This window comes from Dromiciops gliroides, chromosome 5, assembly GCF_019393635.1.
Source record: "Dromiciops gliroides isolate mDroGli1 chromosome 5, mDroGli1.pri, whole genome shotgun sequence".
In the NCBI taxonomy this organism is placed as follows: Eukaryota; Metazoa; Chordata; class Mammalia; order Microbiotheria; family Microbiotheriidae; genus Dromiciops; species Dromiciops gliroides.
The window spans coordinates 205879484-205897522 of record NC_057865.1 but is presented as its reverse complement, the minus strand read 5'-3'; the positions used below and the strand labels follow the sequence as shown (position 1 = coordinate 205897522).

Below are 18039 nucleotides of genomic sequence, written 5' to 3'. Positions count from 1 at the left end.
CCAAAGCTGTTAACAGAGGTGACTGTGAAGATGGTAGTGCTCTCAACAGTAATGGAAAAGTTCAGAAAAAAAAGCATTCAGAAAGAAATATAATGAGTTCTGTCTTGGACATGTTGAGTTTAACAGGAAAAGAGTAGAATCAAGAGAGCAGAGTAAGAAGAAGCAGTACAACCCAGCACTCATTAAATTCCCTCCACAAAGATATAAAAAAATAAAACTAGACCAAATTCTGACCAGAAGATACAAAGGAAATATTACAGTGAGTCAGTTTTTCCAGCCCACAGTTACAAAAAGGAGATAAGAAAGGTACATAGAAGAATCTAGCACTTGGGAACTGAAAGAAGGCAAAGACTGGGTATCAAGGCAGGAAAGATGAAGGCAGAAAGAGATCCCAAGAAATTCATGTACTAAAATAGGGTGCAAGAACAATTTCCATCCGACAGCGCTATAGCTCATTACCCAGTTCTAGGTCACAGATCCAGTGCAGAGAGGAGTAGGCACAAGTTTGGGCCCTGGTTGTGTATGGAGAAAAGAAAAGTTAAGCAACAGTTGCACTCTTAATAACAGGAACAGAGCAGTGACTCTGCTGTAGCCTTCAGTTCCACATGGAATCTTGCAGTAGAATTACCAAGGCAAAAGACCTAGGATAAGAGGGAAACCTGATAATAGTCACTGAACCATAGTCTCCTACCAGAATAACAGTGGTGGATTCCAGCAGTGTCTATAGAAAGTGAATAGAAGGACAAGGTCAACAGACCCACATATGAGTGAAGAAACCTGCCCCAGAGCTCATACCAGGAGGACAACTGAGAACATTTTCACTCATGGATGACATGACTGGGAGCACTGAAAGACTGTAGGCCCCCCGACTAAGTAGTGAAAGCCGCAACCAGGCCAAAGAAGCCAGAAACTCAAGTTAAGCTATCCCAAGAGAAATGAAAAGAGTTCAGCACTAACATAAAAACTAAAGTCAAGAAGAATAGTCTGAAGAATGAGTCAAATAAAACGAATCCCACCTTATCCCTTATCCCTCTCCCACCATGTTACTTTTCCATTGAGCTTCAATATATCTCAGGTGAGCATAAGAAATTATTATAATGGGGCATTTTGGGGGGAGTTAGTAACAGAAGCCCCAGTATTTTTACTTAACATTGACCTACATGTTGTCTATGACCAAATATTTAATCCAAATGTTACAATTAGATACTGTAAACACCCCATAAAAAAAGAAAAAAAGTTGACTTCTTTGGTATGCAGGGAAGGCCAAAACATTTTATGTGGATTTTTCAGATAATGGGGGCACTGCACCTCTAACCCCCAGAATGTGGAAGGGATATCTATATTGTGGCAAAGAGAAGCTCAAGATACAAACCCAGAAGAAGTGAATGACTACAAAACATTATAAGCAAAGCCTCAAAGAAAAATACAGCCTGTACACAAGTCCATCAGGAATTTTAAGACTTAAAAACAGGAGTTAAAAAGAGTGTAAAAATAATGGTCATAAAAACCAGATGAGAATAATAAAGGAAAAAGTGGGGAAAGAAGCAAGAGCTAAGGGAAGGAATATATGAAAAGTCATTTAAGAGCTTGAAAAAAGAGGTATAAAACCTTACTTGAGAAAATAATTCCTTGAAAATTAGAACTGGCTAGGGGCTGGGAGGTGAGGTGTAGGGGTGAATGAAAAAATAAACAGAAGAAAATAAGGAATTTTTTTTAAAAATGACCTGAAAAACAGATTGAGATGATATAACAATCAATTAGATTATCTAAAAGCCATGAACAAAAAAAAAAGAGCCAAGATGTCATATTTGAAGAAATCATAAAAGAAAACTGTCCAGAAATCTTAGAACCAGAGAGCAGGGTAGAAATTGAAAGAATCTATCAGTCGTCCTGAAAGAAATGCGAAAATGAAAACTCCCAGAGTTATAGCCAAAATTCAGAGCCCCCAGGTCAAAGAAAAAATACTGAAAGAAGCTAGAAAGAATGAATTCAAATGCAAAAAAGCCTAAATCAGGCTCACACAAGATTTAGCAGCCACCACTAGAAAGAAAACAGCTCCTGCTTTACAAAAATTCCACTCCCTGGCAGGTGGCAACAGAAGCAGACCTAGTGCAGCCCCTCACCAGGGGTGCTCTGCTCTAGGCACTGAAGTCACTTTGGCAGCAGAAGCCCCAAGTACTGACGCCAATGTCAGCTGCAGGGGCTGCAAGGCAACGGAGGAGGCAGAGTCCCACAAGGGGAGAAAAGGTCTGCAGAATGGCCACCTTACATTTAATGAGAACTAACTATTTCAAAACAGGGACGAAAAACCTAAAAAATAAATCCGAGGGGGTACATTTTTATCTGGTTTTTATCTCATAAGTTTTGTAGGATACTTGGCCAGTGGGCCAAGTTTGAAATCCCTGTTGCTGAAGCAAAGGATCCAGACTTAGAACTAAGAATAATTGCTTAGTAAAAAATTGAGTATAATCTCCTAAGGGATGGACCTTTAACAAAACAGGGAGTTCCAAGTTTTCTGGTTGAAAAGACCAGAGATCAATAGAAACTTTCACATGGAAACTGAGAGTCAAAGAAAAAAAAAAGGCAAACATGAGTGAGCAATCTAAGGGATTAGATAAGGTTACACAATTTACATTTCTGTATAGGGAGGGAATACATGAAACTCCACAGAACACCATCATCATCAGGGTCAGAGAGGAAGTCTAGTTAGACAGAGGGTCTGAGAGCAACAGTTTTATTTTGATGGTCTCAAAAAGAATAGGAAGAATTGGAAAGAGGGGAAAAATACACTGGCAAACGGGTAAATAGAGATGAAGATGAAATTATCTCACGGGAATAAGGTGCACAAACAAAAGTCTATACAAAAAAGATGCCCCTCATTGTGGGGGAGTGGGAACAGGGGACAGACAGGTGACTCTTGAATTTCACTCTCACACTCTCTCAATAGAATGGGCAAAGGAAGGAAAAGTAAATATATACACAAAAAGAGAGCTGGGTACAAAAGTGAATCTTACCAACAGGGAATGGGAAGAAAAGGAATTCAGGCAAAAGGAGTAATCAGAGGGAGGTTAGATTAAGAGAAAGACTAGATAGAAGCAAAAAACCCTCTTAAATAGGGGGTTACAACAGCTGGAAAACTGGAAAACTGTATGGCAAGAACTATCGTATAGCCCAATATCTCTCATTTGAGTTTTCTTATACAAAATGATTACTAGGGAAATAATTTTACACTTAACTGCACAATGATAACCTTACATGCTTACCACCTCAGGGAGGGGTAGATAGAATTGGAACCTCAAACTTTAAATAATTAAAACAAAAACAAAACCCGGGGTTAGGGAAAAAAGAGAAGGATAAGTATGATTTTAGTTATAAATGGAAGAGAAAAGCAAAATGGATTAGAAATTAGAATCTGATCATAAATTATTTACTGAAATATACTTGAATTAGATTCACATCATTTTTTGTTTTGTTTTGTTTTGTTTTCTGAGAGGCAATGGCGGTTAAGTGACTTGCCTGGGTCACACAGCTAGTAAGTGTTAGGTGTCTGAGGCCGCTTTGAACTCGGGTCCTCCTGAATCCAAGGCTGGTGCTTTATCCACTGTGCACCTAGCTGCCCCCACATCTTTTTTTTTTAAAAGAGGAAAGAATAAACATACAAATATAGTTGGGTATAGAAAATTCATATTACCCACAAAGGAAATAGAAGGGAAAGGAATTAAAAGAAGAGAAAAGAGGGATGGGAAATAGGAAGGAAGGAGGGTACATAAAGGAGGCCGTATCCAGAAATACAATATACTTTCTAAGGAGGAGGGCCAGGGTAAAAAAGAGATAAAAAAGCATAAGAAATTAGGATGGAGAGAAATACAGTTACCACTCTATACTGTGAATGTTAATAAGAGGAACTCACAAAACAGAAGATGATGGCAGAATAGATTAGAAACCAGAAATCCAAGAATATGCTGCTTAGAAGAAACACACTTGAAACAGAAAGATACACAAAGATTTCTTCAAATGAGGCACTTAGGCTCTCAGACAAGGCAAAAGGAAAAATAGATTAAATTAAAGAGATAAATAGGGAAGTGAGCAATTAGGTGGCACAGTGGGTAAAGTGTTGAGCCTGGAGGCAGAGGAAGATCTGAATTCATATCCCGCCTCAGAAATGTACTAGCTAGATAACTCTGGTCAAGCCACTTAACCTTGTTTGCCACAGTTTCCCATCTGTAAAAGGAGGTAGAAAAGGAAACAGCAAACCACTTTAGTATCTTTTCCATGAAAGCCCCAAAGGGGTCACAAAGAGTCAGAAATGACTGAAATGATAACAAATAGGGAAATAATATTTTGCAAAAAGGTACCACAGCGGCAGGGAGGTGGCGCAGTAGATAAAGCACCTGGCCCTGGATTCAGGAGGACCTGAGTTCAAATTTGGCCTCAGACACTCACTTAACCTCATTGCCCTGCAAAAACAAACAAATAAATGAATGAATAAATAAAAGGTACTACAGACAGTGAATGAATACCAACACTGAACTATTTGCACCCAATGGCATAGCATCAAAATTCTTGTAGGAAAAGTCAAATGAATTACAGTAGGAAAAGGTAAATTGTATAAGCAGAGGTCATTTCAGGCCTAGGTAACTGCTGTTGTTCAGTTGTAATTCTAGTCATAAAATAAACAAGAAAGACTTAAGAAGATGAATAGAATTTAGAAGACTTAGATAATGATAGAACTCTGGAGAATACTGAAAGAGAATGGAAAGGAGTATACTGATGGAGTATACCTCCATAACAGACCTTGAATTAGGGGCCATAAAACCTCCCAAAACATGGAGAAAGCAAAAACATTAAATCAACTTGTTCCTGACCATGAAATAAAATTAAAATTTCATTTAATGAAGGACTTTTGAAGCAAAGATCAAAAATTAATTGAAATTAAATAAACTAATCCTAAAGAATGAGTGGGTAAAAGAATAAATCATTAAAAAATGGAGTAATTTCATTAAAGAGAATGACAATAATGAGACAATATGACCAAAATTTGTGGAATAGAGAGAAGAGCATGTAAGGAAAACTTACATCTCTAATGCTTACATCAATAAAGAAATTAAGAGCGGGGCGGCAAGGTGGTGCAGTGATAAAGCACCGGGCCCTGGAATCAGGAGTACCTAAGTTCAAATCCAGCCTCAGATGCTTGACACTTACTAGTTGTGTGACCCTGGCAAGTCACTTAACCCCAATTGCCTCACCAAAGAACGAAAGAAAGAAAGAAAGAGAGAGAGAGAGAGAGAGAGAGAAGAGAGAGAGAGAGAGAGAGAGAGAGAAATTAAGAGCTGAAACAACAACTTGGGCATTCAATGAAAAAAGTAGAAAAAGGACAAATTAAAAACCTCCCAATTAAACAACAAAATAGAAATCCTGAAAATCAAAAGAAAGATACATAAAACTGAATGTAAGCCTTTTTTTATGAGAAAAAAACCCAGATAAATCATTGGCTAATTTAATTAAAAATAAGAAAACCAAATTAATAACTATTAAAAATGGAAAGGTTTGAATGTACTACCATTGAAGATGAAATTAAAGAAATTATTAGGAGCTATATTTGCCAGACCATATTCCAATAAAACTGACAATCAAAATGATATATATGAATATTTAGCAAAAAGAATAAATTGTTGAGATTAACAGATGAGGAAATACAATACATACATAACCCCTATCTTAGAAAAAGAAATTGAACAAAGAGACACATGACCTCTAAGGGAAAAAAACACAAGATTGGATGGATTTACATGTGAATTCTACCAACATTTAAAAAAAAAATTCCAATACTACATAACTTTTTGGAAGAATAAAGGTAAGAGAGGAGTCCTAACCAAATTCCTCCAATCACAGATAGTAAATTTGTGAAGCAGGGAAGAAATTACGTGTCAGATCTATAGATATGGCAAGAATTCATCACCAAGATACAGTGGTAAATAAAAGGGAGGTAAAATGGATATTTCTGTTTATATAAAATTAAAGACTTTACACAAACAAACCAATGCAGCTAAAATCAGAAGAAAGACTAAAACGGGGGGGGGGGAGGGGATATCCTTGCAACAAATTTTCTCTGATAAAGTTCTCATTTAAAATATTTTTAAAATTCAAATTTTCAAGCATCAGGGTCATTTTCCAACAAACAAAATGGTTAAAAAGGATATGAATTGACAGTGTTCATAGAAAGAAATCTAAGCCATCAGTAGTCATCAATAACCAGAGAAATGCAAAAACAATTATGCTTCAGTTTGCAATCTGATCCTGTCAGATAGCATGTTTCACCACAAGTCCTTTGGAATTGTAGTTGGTCACTGTGTTGATCAAAGTTCTAGTCTTTAAAAGTTGACTATCAATACTTTATTGTTGTTATTACATAAATTATTCTCCTGTTTCTATTTATTTAACTTTGTATTGATTAGTGTAAGTCTTCCCAGGTTTTCTGAACCTGCTCTCTGATCATATTTTACAACCATAATAGTATTACATCACATTCATATACCACAATTTACTCAGCCATTCAATTTGCCACCACAAAAAAGAGCTCTTATAAATATTTTTTTATGTATGGGTTCAATTTCATGGGTGTGAGGTAGGACCTCACAGTTGTTTTAATTTGCATTTCTCTTGGGAGGGGGGAGAATGGTATGTTTTGATATGACTATACATATTAGTAATAGGGTTTGGTTTTTCTTGCCTACATCATACTGGGTGGGGGAGGTGCACTAGGAGGCAGAGTATTTGGAACTGGGAAAAAAATGCCTCTTTGCTTAAAAAAAAACTTAAAAAGAAAAATAAATTGAAGTAAAAGAAAAACAAAACCAAACATGATTAGATGGATTTACAAGAGAATTTTATAAACATTTAAAGAAAAACCATTTCCCATTGTTCTTTGAAAATAAGTAAAAAAGGGGGTCCTAGCAAATGTTTTCTGTGACACCAAAAACGATGAAAAGTCAAAACAAAGAAAGTCTAGAATGATTTCCCCTAATGCCTATTGAAGAACTTTAAATAACATATCATTAGCAAGAAACACTATAGCAATATATCACAAAGATCATACACTATGAGCAGGCTGCATTTATACCATGCATGGTTCAATATAGGAAAACTATCAATATAATTAACTAAAATAATAACAAAAACAAAAATCATGTGACTATAACAGATGCAGAACTTTTCATTAAAAATAAGTAGTATTTTATCTATCAAAAAACCAAGAGCCAGCATTATCTGTAATGCTGTTAAACCAGAGAAGCCTTTCCAATAATATCAGAAGTGAATCAAGGATGTTCATTACTACATTACTATACAACTTATAGCAATAAGACAAGAAAAAGAAAAGGCAGGATCATTCACAGGCAAAGAAGGAAACAGACTTTTTACAGATAATTTGACTGTTAAACTAAAGGAACCCTACAGAATCAACAACAGAACCATAAAAACTATCACATTCATATTATCACTATGACATTGACACAAAAGAGCATTTGGAAATGTAAATATTTCCATTTACCAGTAATTTTACAAAGGTTTTAGGAGAGAAAATTAATTTTTATTTTTTGTAGGAAGTTTTAAAATTAACACCAAAAATGATAAATGTTTAAGTGTTTTGAAAATAACCATATACACTTCACATTTTTTGACTTTTTCAATGTACTGATCAGTTGTACTCTTTTTACTGTCTTCTTTAGGGATAACTGAGAGGGGGAGGGCAAGAACACTGGGAAAAACTGAGGATATATATAAAACAAAAGACATTAATAAATACTCCTTAAAACCTTTTTTTTAAAAATGTTAAATAATCTGCAATGCCGTAAGCTCTATTCTGATCACACAACATCGTATCTAGTTGATTGAGTAACTGTCTGGTCTGGTCCCAGCCAGAGATAGTTTGATGAGCTTTGCAATTGTGTTCTCATTAAGAGACAAAAATGTCTAAAAGGTGATTGTAAATTGAAAATACTTGTAAAAGCCATGTTTCAGTAAAGAATAGAAGAGGAGGAATTACCTAGATGAAGAGTGGTGAGGATCAAAGTGTTCAGAGAAGCTATATCCTCTGAAGCAAATGTTCCTGAATGGACTAATGATATGGATTTTTCCTCTCATGATTCTTTAACTGGTTCTTCAAAGTATGTGCCCACTGAATGCATTGGCAGGAGTGTGTGATACTGGTTATATATAAAATTATTTCTGCAATGACTGGAATATGTTCTATAATGCTTTGTTTCTTTGCATTTTTAAGTAAATATTTAAGAAAAAAGAAAAAAAGCATGAAGTATAAAAATTATAATTTTGTAGATGTTACGAAAGGATTTTATAGTATATCAAAAGCTGGAGTTCTTATTTAATTTGTGAATATTTACAAAACATTTTTTATAAGGAAGAAAAGTATTCTGTCACAAAACTTGGTTATCCTGTTCATTCTGTTTTCTCACTCAAGAGAGAGAAAAACAACTAAAACCATCTCATTCAAAAACATAAATTTTATTTATGTTTACATATTAAATGTCTCAAAGACTAGAAATTGTTTATATCATATTATCTTACAAGATTATTTAAAACCATAGAAGTGAAAGTTTGAGGTACTCTTCCCCTATTCCAACTGAGATCCCCTAAAAATCTCAAGGAAAAAAAAAGGCTCTTAATTAACAGGCCTCCATTACACCTCACCTCTAGAAGATAATGAGACAGTTAAAGCAAACAAAACAGCTGCTGCAATCTAGGAATTTGAAAATATAACATCAAACACAGAGGCAAAAGCAGAGATCCTGGACAGGGAAGAAAAATTTCTATAACTCCTGAATTGGGTCTTCTCAGCATAATATCATTTTACAAGGTAAATAAAGATCAGTTTAAAAAACGTCAAATAACTACATTAAAAATTTTTGTTACAGTATTTTTTATAAATACATATACTTTTAAGGGAAAATCAAAACTTAAAGGAATCATTCAAATATCTAAAAGTAATTTTAAAAAAATATCAGCCAAATAGCCTTCCTAGAAAAATTTACAAATAGGTTAAAAAAAGAAACTATGGACTAGAATAAACCTTATAATATTTCCATAGATTCATTCACAAATTTATTTAGCAAGATTAAAGAAATCATGCTAATCAATAGGTGCCAGTGCTGTTAACACTGGGAAGATCCCACTATGGGGAAGAGAGGGAATAATAAAGCACTTTACAAATATTTTCTCATTTGATCCTCACAATAACTCTTCAAGAAGGTGTGATAAATAATGGAATCTGGCAGATGCCCAGGGGTCCCACCTGATTGATTTAGTATTGTTTGAGAAACCGACTAAGTACCTACTTGGGATGATTAGATATGGGCCACACCTGGCCTGCCCTGAGTGAGTGAGTATACTACTGACTTCAACAGGGGGACCACTCTCTGCCAAGCAACTTGAAGGACCTCCCTTTTGGGGGAAGAAGAGAAAAGGCAGAAAAGAGAACCCTGAGGCAGGGAGCTTTCTTTCCTGTTGGTGAGCTGCCAAGAGCGGACTGGAGAGGGGCTGCACAGCTGACTCCCATAGAAACTTACAGACCCAGGTAGTGAGTTAATAGAAACAAGGCCAGATCTCGAATTACTGAGATGGAAGCAAGTTTGGGGGATTGAGTCAGTCTTTGCTAGAGCGAGGGAGCTTATCCATTTTCTCTTCCCCTATTCCCTTGTCCCTGGCTTTATTAACTTCATCTTTGTTATATATTTTATTCCCATTAATAAAACCTGATTTGTTTGTGAAAAAGAGGATGTTAATCTCCTTTCTTATTAGCCTGGGAGAAATAACTAAAAAAGGCAGTTTGGAAGAGAGGAAACTTTGGACCTAGAGGTCCCTCATTATTTTCTGAACCCCAATATTATGACAAGCCACCCAATTAACTCTCCCCATATTAAATTTGGCCCTTACAAAGGTGTTAATAACCTTGTTTTTATATGGTAACATAGCTAATAAGTGTCTGAGGCCAAATTTGAACTCAGGTCTTCCCAACTTGAGGCCCAGTGCTCTAGCTACTGCACCACCGAGATGTTTATCAAGTTTTTTTCTTATGAAGAATATCTACCAAAAAAAATCATTTAAAATACTTTAAGTTTTTCTGTATGGGTTTTAATTTCAATTTAAACTAGTCAGAAATTTTAAAATACTTTTGTTAAAATATTAACAAACATGTTGGTTACTGAAGAAAACTACCTCCAACACTTAAGCTCACTGTTTTAGTTTCATAAAACAATTTAAAACCTATTTCTAATCTATTATTTTCATAGTATAGTAGATCAAATGCCCTACACAATGAAGATAGCTTAAATCTCAATAGTTTCACAAGTAAAACTACTTTAATTAGTTTTGGTAAATAATAACTCAATCATCACCTGTTTTTCTGATACAAACTGAAAGTCCATTCAAAAAAGGTGAATTACTATTTTAAAATGTATAAACACAAATCCCTCTAATCTGTTAAAATATATATATATATATATAATATATATTGTATTTGGATTTTATCACATTAAACTCTTTTCATTAAATGTTGTATACTGTAGAGATAAAAATATATGCCACCTTTAAATATCAGTTATACCCCCAAAAATGAGATCTTTAGAAAGAAAAATGATGTAGTATTAATACTGAAAAATAACACCAATTTATACAGGCCAGGTTTGGAGGATTTTAGAGAATCCAAGTTTGGACAAGACTTGGATTCAGATATTCTTGGGCTTATCTATTTATAGGTTTTTAGAACCCTTATTCCTGGAAAGGGTAAAGTATTCCCTATACCAAAAAAAAAAAAAGTATTTCAAAATAAAAAACAAATGTTTGGAAATGCATACCATTTTTATAGAACATTAAGAATTAGTTCTGTAAACTGTTAAATCAAGATAGGCTTTTGGAAAAAATAAGCTTAAACTAGCTTTTTCATCCTACAGAAAAAAATATATATATGTCACCTATTTTTTTTTTTTATTTTTTGACATTTAAAACAGAGTTCCGGACTGGTCCATGCTATTTTATGTTCCTGGTTTAATTCAGATGTATCCTATGTCCCAATTTTTTTTGGGGGGGGGGAGGGTTAAGTGACTTGCCCAGGGTCACACAGCTAGTAAGTGTCAAGTGTCTGAGGCTGAATTTGAACTCCAGTCCTTCTAAATCCAGGCCCAGTGCTATATTCCACCTAGCTGCCCTCCCAAAGTTCCAATTTAATTAAAATATGATTACACAATTAACAATACAGAATCCACCCATACCTCCCCCCTTTCTATTATTTCTATTATTAGATCAAATTACAGTAAAAGATTTGCCTATATGGAATTTAATGCTATTTAAAATCAGGATCAACAAGACAATCCCAAAGGATTAATGATGAAGCATACTATCCACCTTCAAAGTACTGATATTGACTGAACATAGACTGAAGCATGCTATTTTTCACTGTATTTCTTCCATCTTTTTTTCTTTTATTAAATTTTTCTTGTACAAAATGACTAATATGGTAATGTTTTACATAATCGTACATGTATAACCTATATCTGATTACTTATTGCTTCAGGGAAGGGGGAGGGGAGGAAGGGATAGAATTTGGAACTCAGAACTTTAAATAAAAATGTCTATTATAAAAAAAAGAAATAAAGAATTAAATGCTTGGGGGAAAATAAATTAAATAAAATAAATTCAAGATCAAGGACTAGCTTAAACTTAGAGTACCCTTTCCCAGAGCAGCTGTCAGATAAGAGTAAATCCCACAAACTCCTTCCTGGTTCAAAATTTCACAGCATTGAAGAAATGTCAAACCGAGCCTCCTAAAATCAAAGCTCTTTTGAACTTCTATAAAGTAATAACTGGAACAGCTAGGTGGTACAGTGAATAGAGCATTGGGCCCGAAGTTGGGAAGACTTGAGTTCAAATCACATCTCAGACATTTACTTGCTGTGTGAACCTGGGCAAGTCACTTAACCCTAATTGCCTTAAACAATCTGAGGCCATCTCCAATCATCCTGATTTATATCTTGCCACTGAACTCAGATGGCTCTGGAAGAGAGAGTGAGGCTGGTGATCTTGCACAGCTCTCTCTCACTTAAATCCAATCCACTGCAAGTCATGCCATCACTAGATATCATAGTCTCTGGGAACAAAAGACAAACAACAATAGTGATGCCCTAAAACTGCCAGAAATTTTTCTACTCCTCCCTCTCTGAGTTCTGGCCAAATGACTATATGGTACTTCGAGATTACGTTCAGTTTTTCTGTTTCTTAAGAATTTCAAATATTCAAGTATAAGTTCACTTTGATTTTTCCTTACATCATTTAAATGAGACACAACTTTCTTTTTACTCAAGCTATTTTTACATATTCTAATCTGGGTCAATAAAATTTCCTAATAGCTTGAAATTCAAACCAGAAATGTCAATATACACACTGTACCAAATTCAGAAACACGAGGTAGTCAATAATATGACATATGCCTTCACTGGCTAAATTCTCCCATCTCACTCTTTCCCCTTAAACATTTCCCTTTAAGAGAAGGGATGGAGAGGATGATACAAGCATCTAGGTCCCACTACCTTGCTTGAAAACCCTTCATTAAAGGAAAATCAGCTCAAAGCCTTTGCCACATCTCAAATATTCAAAGGGACACACACACATATATGTACATATGTAATAATAGAAATATATAATATTATTCTACATAAAAACTCAATATGATGTCCTATAACACCAACAAAATAATTCCCCCAAAAAAGGCAGGAATCCCTAAGAGGGAGTTTAGGGTGGGCATACTAGAAGAGGACAGCCCTTTTGTTATGCAGATAAAAGCAAGCCTTTTGTTTACTATGCACTCGACCTTTTAAAGGAGTCATTAGGTAGAGTTGTTTCCGGAAGCTATCTTCTCTCAAAGGGCTTATGAAGCTGGTTTCTGTTGTGTAGTGGTTTATCATGTTCCCCTCACACACAAAAGGTCCCAGGTTTGGAAACCAGGCGAAACAAAGCATTGCAGCTTTTCTCTGGATATCAATATAACTTCTCAAAGGGCTTATGATATCAACATAGATCTCTTGGGGTTTTAGGACATCAATACTGATCTTGTTTAGTAATTCCATAAACCCTAATTTAACTACAGTACTTTTGTCTTACATTGCTACCAATTGCCATTTTTTATTTCATAATTATAATAAAATGGGAATTGGGACGTCAACTGCCAGCCAGGACCTCTCTCCAAATAGATGCAGGCTCATTTAGCTAAAATGTGAAAGTACATTTTTTCACTCACATTCCTAAACAGAAACTAAATTTCCCTCTATTTTAATTATCTAATAAATTAAATTACTACAAATGAAAACTCACTAATGCTATTGTTAACTTGCCATGAAAATGAGATACAATCCCAGGAACCCCCTTAATTTCTTTTATTCATGATTTAAAACTTCTGCATGTAGAACATTTGAAAAATAATGAATTCAAAATACTTTTCCCCAAAGATCTTGATCTATTTTCATGCTAAAGATTAATTTATATTTAGCTGACATGGAAATAAACTATGCTATGTTTAACACCTCTTCTCTCCAAATTCAATCATGCACTCTATGTACTTGTTACCCTCTAAAATTGAAACACTGAACTCTGAATATATTCCAGTAGACAGAACATTTATTAGTTCTACTGAAGCTTACAATTTATGAACATTTTTTTTAACATGGCTGATATTTATCCATTATTTGAGAGAAAGAAGTTGACATATGCCAAGTTAATCTTTATAAAAAGGTATATATCGGTGGTATAGCAAACATTATTTGATAATAATGGCATAATTAAGATGACGGGGTCCTTGTAAAAGCAATATTGCAGAGATAAATTGTAGTTTAAACTGTCTACGGAATTGAGTTTTTTGTTAATAAGGTATTTCTAAGATTCTAAGCTAAGATTTAAGGTGATCTATTGATATCTGAAGATCTTTTCTGAATCAACAAACTAAATTGCTTCCACAGGCTTCAGTATAAAGGTGGAAGCCAAAACAAAATCTATAAGAATCTGTTAATGTGCCTGGTTTTTTTTTTCTCAAAAAGAGTAGTAAGTCATAATTAAACAGGTCTAGAATAAGAAACATACACATTAGTCAAATTTCTGTTTTCTTTCATTTTCACTACCAAAGAAAGATCTCTATCTGATCTTACATTAACTGCTGAAGATGAACTGGAGAAATAGCATAACACCCATGCTCAACTTAATTCTACAAATTTATGTGAGCTAATATCAAATAGGTTGTCACTAACAAGGTGATCCTACAATTGCTCCCAAAGTCCATTCACTACAGAAGCTGTTCTAAACCTCTTCTTCTTTCTCTACTGCTACTCCGCTTTCATCCTGCCCTCTGATGAAGACATTGCTTCACATTTTGCCAAAAACATTAAGGTCATTCAATGAGAGCTTCCTCTTGTTACCTCCTCATCTCACATTCCCCTGACATAACACTGAAAATTGAGAAATTATTCTATTCTGTAGCTGATTTCATTTTGTATCACTACACATCTTGTGTCACATTTCATTTGTCTCTAAGTTTGGAATTTCAGCTTTTCTGTAAATTACTCATTGTCTTTAAGTTAAGTTTAATTCAGTTTTCCTGCTAATCACTGTTCTTTTTTTGTACCAAGGAAATCTGTTATCCTTGAAGGATGCAGGTGAATGTCAGGGAGTCTGGTCCATTATCTCTGACACCTTGGCTGTCCTTTAAGAAAGTATGGTTTGTTATCACTGTGATACTAACTAGCCATGCAGGTGGACATCACCAATGATCTTTCACAACAAGATGGAAGGACGGGTTGTTGTTACTTCTGCATTCCAAATTTCCAACCAAGCATATCCAATCATATTGTTTTCCTCATCTATGATGCTACCTTCTAATTTTTGGACACTCCTGCTTTTGTCCATAAAAATGACCTCATTCAGGGGTTTTTACTTTTTTTTTTTGGGGGGGGGGGGACTTGTTGAGGAGCTACAGATCTCTTTTATTGGTGACTGCTATCCATCACTGCAACCTCCACTATTTTGCCACTTATCACGAGGGAGAACAGGGTCTAGGCTTGTTTGTTTATGCTTTCTTTGAATCCTCTGCACTTAGCACAGAGGTTGGTAGAAAATAGGTGTTTAATAAGTGAATGCAGATGGATTCTTAATTCGTCTCCTCCCATCTTCTTCAGCAGACTGTCCCCACTCTCTCCCTAATCTCTACTTATCTTACTTGCTCCAAGCCTGGAACCCACATAAATTCCATGCACCCTCCATCCTAAAAGATTCTCACTAAAACCCAGTAAATAAACATTTCTCTAACATAGCGAATATTTACCAATTATTTGAGAGAAAGAGTTAGTTTTATTATTAGACAGCTATGTCTCCTCCCCTTCTCCGCTAAACTTGAGAAGGTTCTCTTTACTAAGGGCCTCCACTTCTCTCTTACTCTTCTAAATCCTTTGCAATTCTAGCTTCTGATCTCATCATTCAAGTGAAACTGCTTTCTCTAAAGATAAAAGTCTCTTGGTCAGGGGCAGCTAGATGGCACAGTGGATAAAGCACCGGCCCTGGATTCAGGAGTACCTGAGTTCAAATCCGGCCTCAGACACTTTACACTTACTAGCTGTGTGACCCTGGGCAAGTCACTTACCCTCATTGCCCCACAAAAACAAAAACAAAAACAAAATTTAAAAGTCTCTTGATCTCTTAAATGCCAAATCTAATAGCCTCTTCTTGACTCTCATTCTCTTTGACCTCTCTGCAGCATCAGACATTGTTGAATACTTTCTCTCCTCCATGATATTCTCCTTTCTGGGATCTCATGACCCAGCTTTCCTTGGTTTTCCATCTGACCTCTCTAACCACTCTTTCTCAGTATGTTTTGCACTCCATTTCTGCCCTAAGCCATCTTTCTTATTTATACTCTCTGTCATGGAAATCTCAAAAACTCCCTTAGTTTCAATTAACATGTCCATGCAGAGAAGCCCAGATCTATTTGTCCAGCCCTATGTTCTCTCCTACGCTCTAGTCAAGAATCAGCAACTGCCTTTTGGACATTTCCAATGGATGGCCCATAGGCATGTCAAACTTACCATGTCCAAAACAGAACTAATTATCCTTCCTCTAAAATCCAAGCCTTTTCTGAACTTTCTTATTAATTTCAAGAACACCGCCATCTTTCCAATCACCAAGCTCCTGCTTCCTCTTTCTTGTCATATATTTAACCAACTGCTAAATTTCTAATTTCTTTCTATAGCATTTCTTGCATATAACCTCCATTCTAGTTCATTCACACATAACCCACTCATTCATTAATAGACTTCTAATTCATCTCCTGACTAAAGTCTCTCCTCACTCCATTCAAAATGTTTTTCCTAAAGCATAGATCATGTTGCCCCCTGGCTCAATAAACTCTAGTGACTCCCTATTACTTCAAAAATCTAAATATAGAATTCCTTTGTTTGGCCTTTAAAGCTCTTTAACAAGCTGGCTCGTTTCTACTCTTAATAACTTCTTACATTCTGCTGCTCTTCCTACAGAGACCTAGAAATTCTGGGTAATTGTTATTCCTCAAAATGGCTCTCCATCTCCATCTACCTACATTACCATATCTGGTATGCACCTGTCCAACCATCAACCTGCTACTTCCCTGAAGACTCCAACCCAAATACCCGTCTCCTCAGGATTTATATTGTATCCTATTATTTAGAACATGTATTATTTAATTCTCCTTGAGGACAGGGGCTGATTTTGCTTTTTTGTGTACATCCCTAAGGCTTATAGCTAGTTCAGAGTAAGTACTTAATCAATGTTTTTTTGACTGACAAAATGATGAAAACAGGAAGCAAAAGACCTTGGAGCAATTCTATTTCCTAACTATGTGTTCTTAGAAAATGACTTTTAAGTAACTATGAACCTCAGTTTTCTCAGTAAAATGGCTATAGCTATACATACTGAGCAACCTCACGAGAATTGTTGAAACAAGTAAAATAATACAATGGAACGTGGGGGGGGGGGCGAGGGCAGGCAATTGGGGTAAGTGACTTGCCCAGGGTCACACAGCTAGTAGTGTTCACCTAGCTGCCCCAGAAAGTATTTTTTAAAACTATTAAGTTTTACATATTTTATTTTTAATTTAATTTTTATAACTTTATTAAAGATTCTTCAATATCACCTGAGTATGCCAAAGATAATTTACTGTACTTTCACCAGAGGTAATATCTGATGTCTAAATATATCGTCCCATTAAAGATTTAACATAGTCAATCAAAAACACAAAAGTTTTGAGAGTAAAAGAAAATTTGGAGGAAATATGTGAACACTCATTTGAAAAATCATATTCAAACAATGAAAAATAGATGAAAAAAATCTGAAAGGCAGCATCTTCTTTTGTGAATTTAGAAAAATATCTCATCAGTAGTCTGAAACTTATTACAATACATAGACATATATCAAAAAGCATTCAGAAAAAACCTGCTTTTTAAAACAAACTAGTACCAAGAATTGACTGATTTGTGACTTTTATTAAATATTAATAAATATTTGGTTAATATTAGGGTTGTAGCTTTATTTTCAGACTTACCTCTGCCCATTAAGAATACAGGTAATGCAGAAGATATGATTACAGTTTTCAGGAAAAACCAACTTCCTTCTCTAACGTGCAGGAAAGGCATATTGGGCATCTATCAGCTTCTTCATATGGAATGACAACGGAATGAGGACCACACTCTATTTTCTTCACCTAATAATAAGAACACTGATGTGATCTCAAATTTCATATTTATTTCACACCTAAATGAAGTCATATAAAAAGAATGCAGTTTTGAGGACAGCAACATATTGAAAAACTATTTACACAAGCAGGGTTACCCTTTTGTAACCTAGATTTTGTTGATTAAGTAGGATAGAAAATAAAAAAACAAACATACCTTTCAATGTCTTCAGGCTCCTCATCCCCCACATTTGAAATATTGTTATTTTTCTTCTTCATTTCTTTTGGAA

General features: G+C 35.1%; 1 protein-coding gene across 1 annotated transcript in view; it reads right to left on the bottom strand.

Annotated features, from left to right (window-relative positions):
* The window catches only part of SCAF11 (SR-related CTD associated factor 11), a 46135-nt gene extending 28449 nt beyond the window's left edge, over positions 1 to 17686 (bottom strand). Inside the window, exon 1 of the mRNA XM_043966570.1 lies at positions 17621 to 17686. The gene's annotated coding sequence lies outside the window, so the exon portion shown is untranslated. The remainder of the gene's footprint in view (positions 1 to 17620) is intronic.
* Between the last annotated feature and the right edge of the window lie 353 nt (positions 17687 to 18039).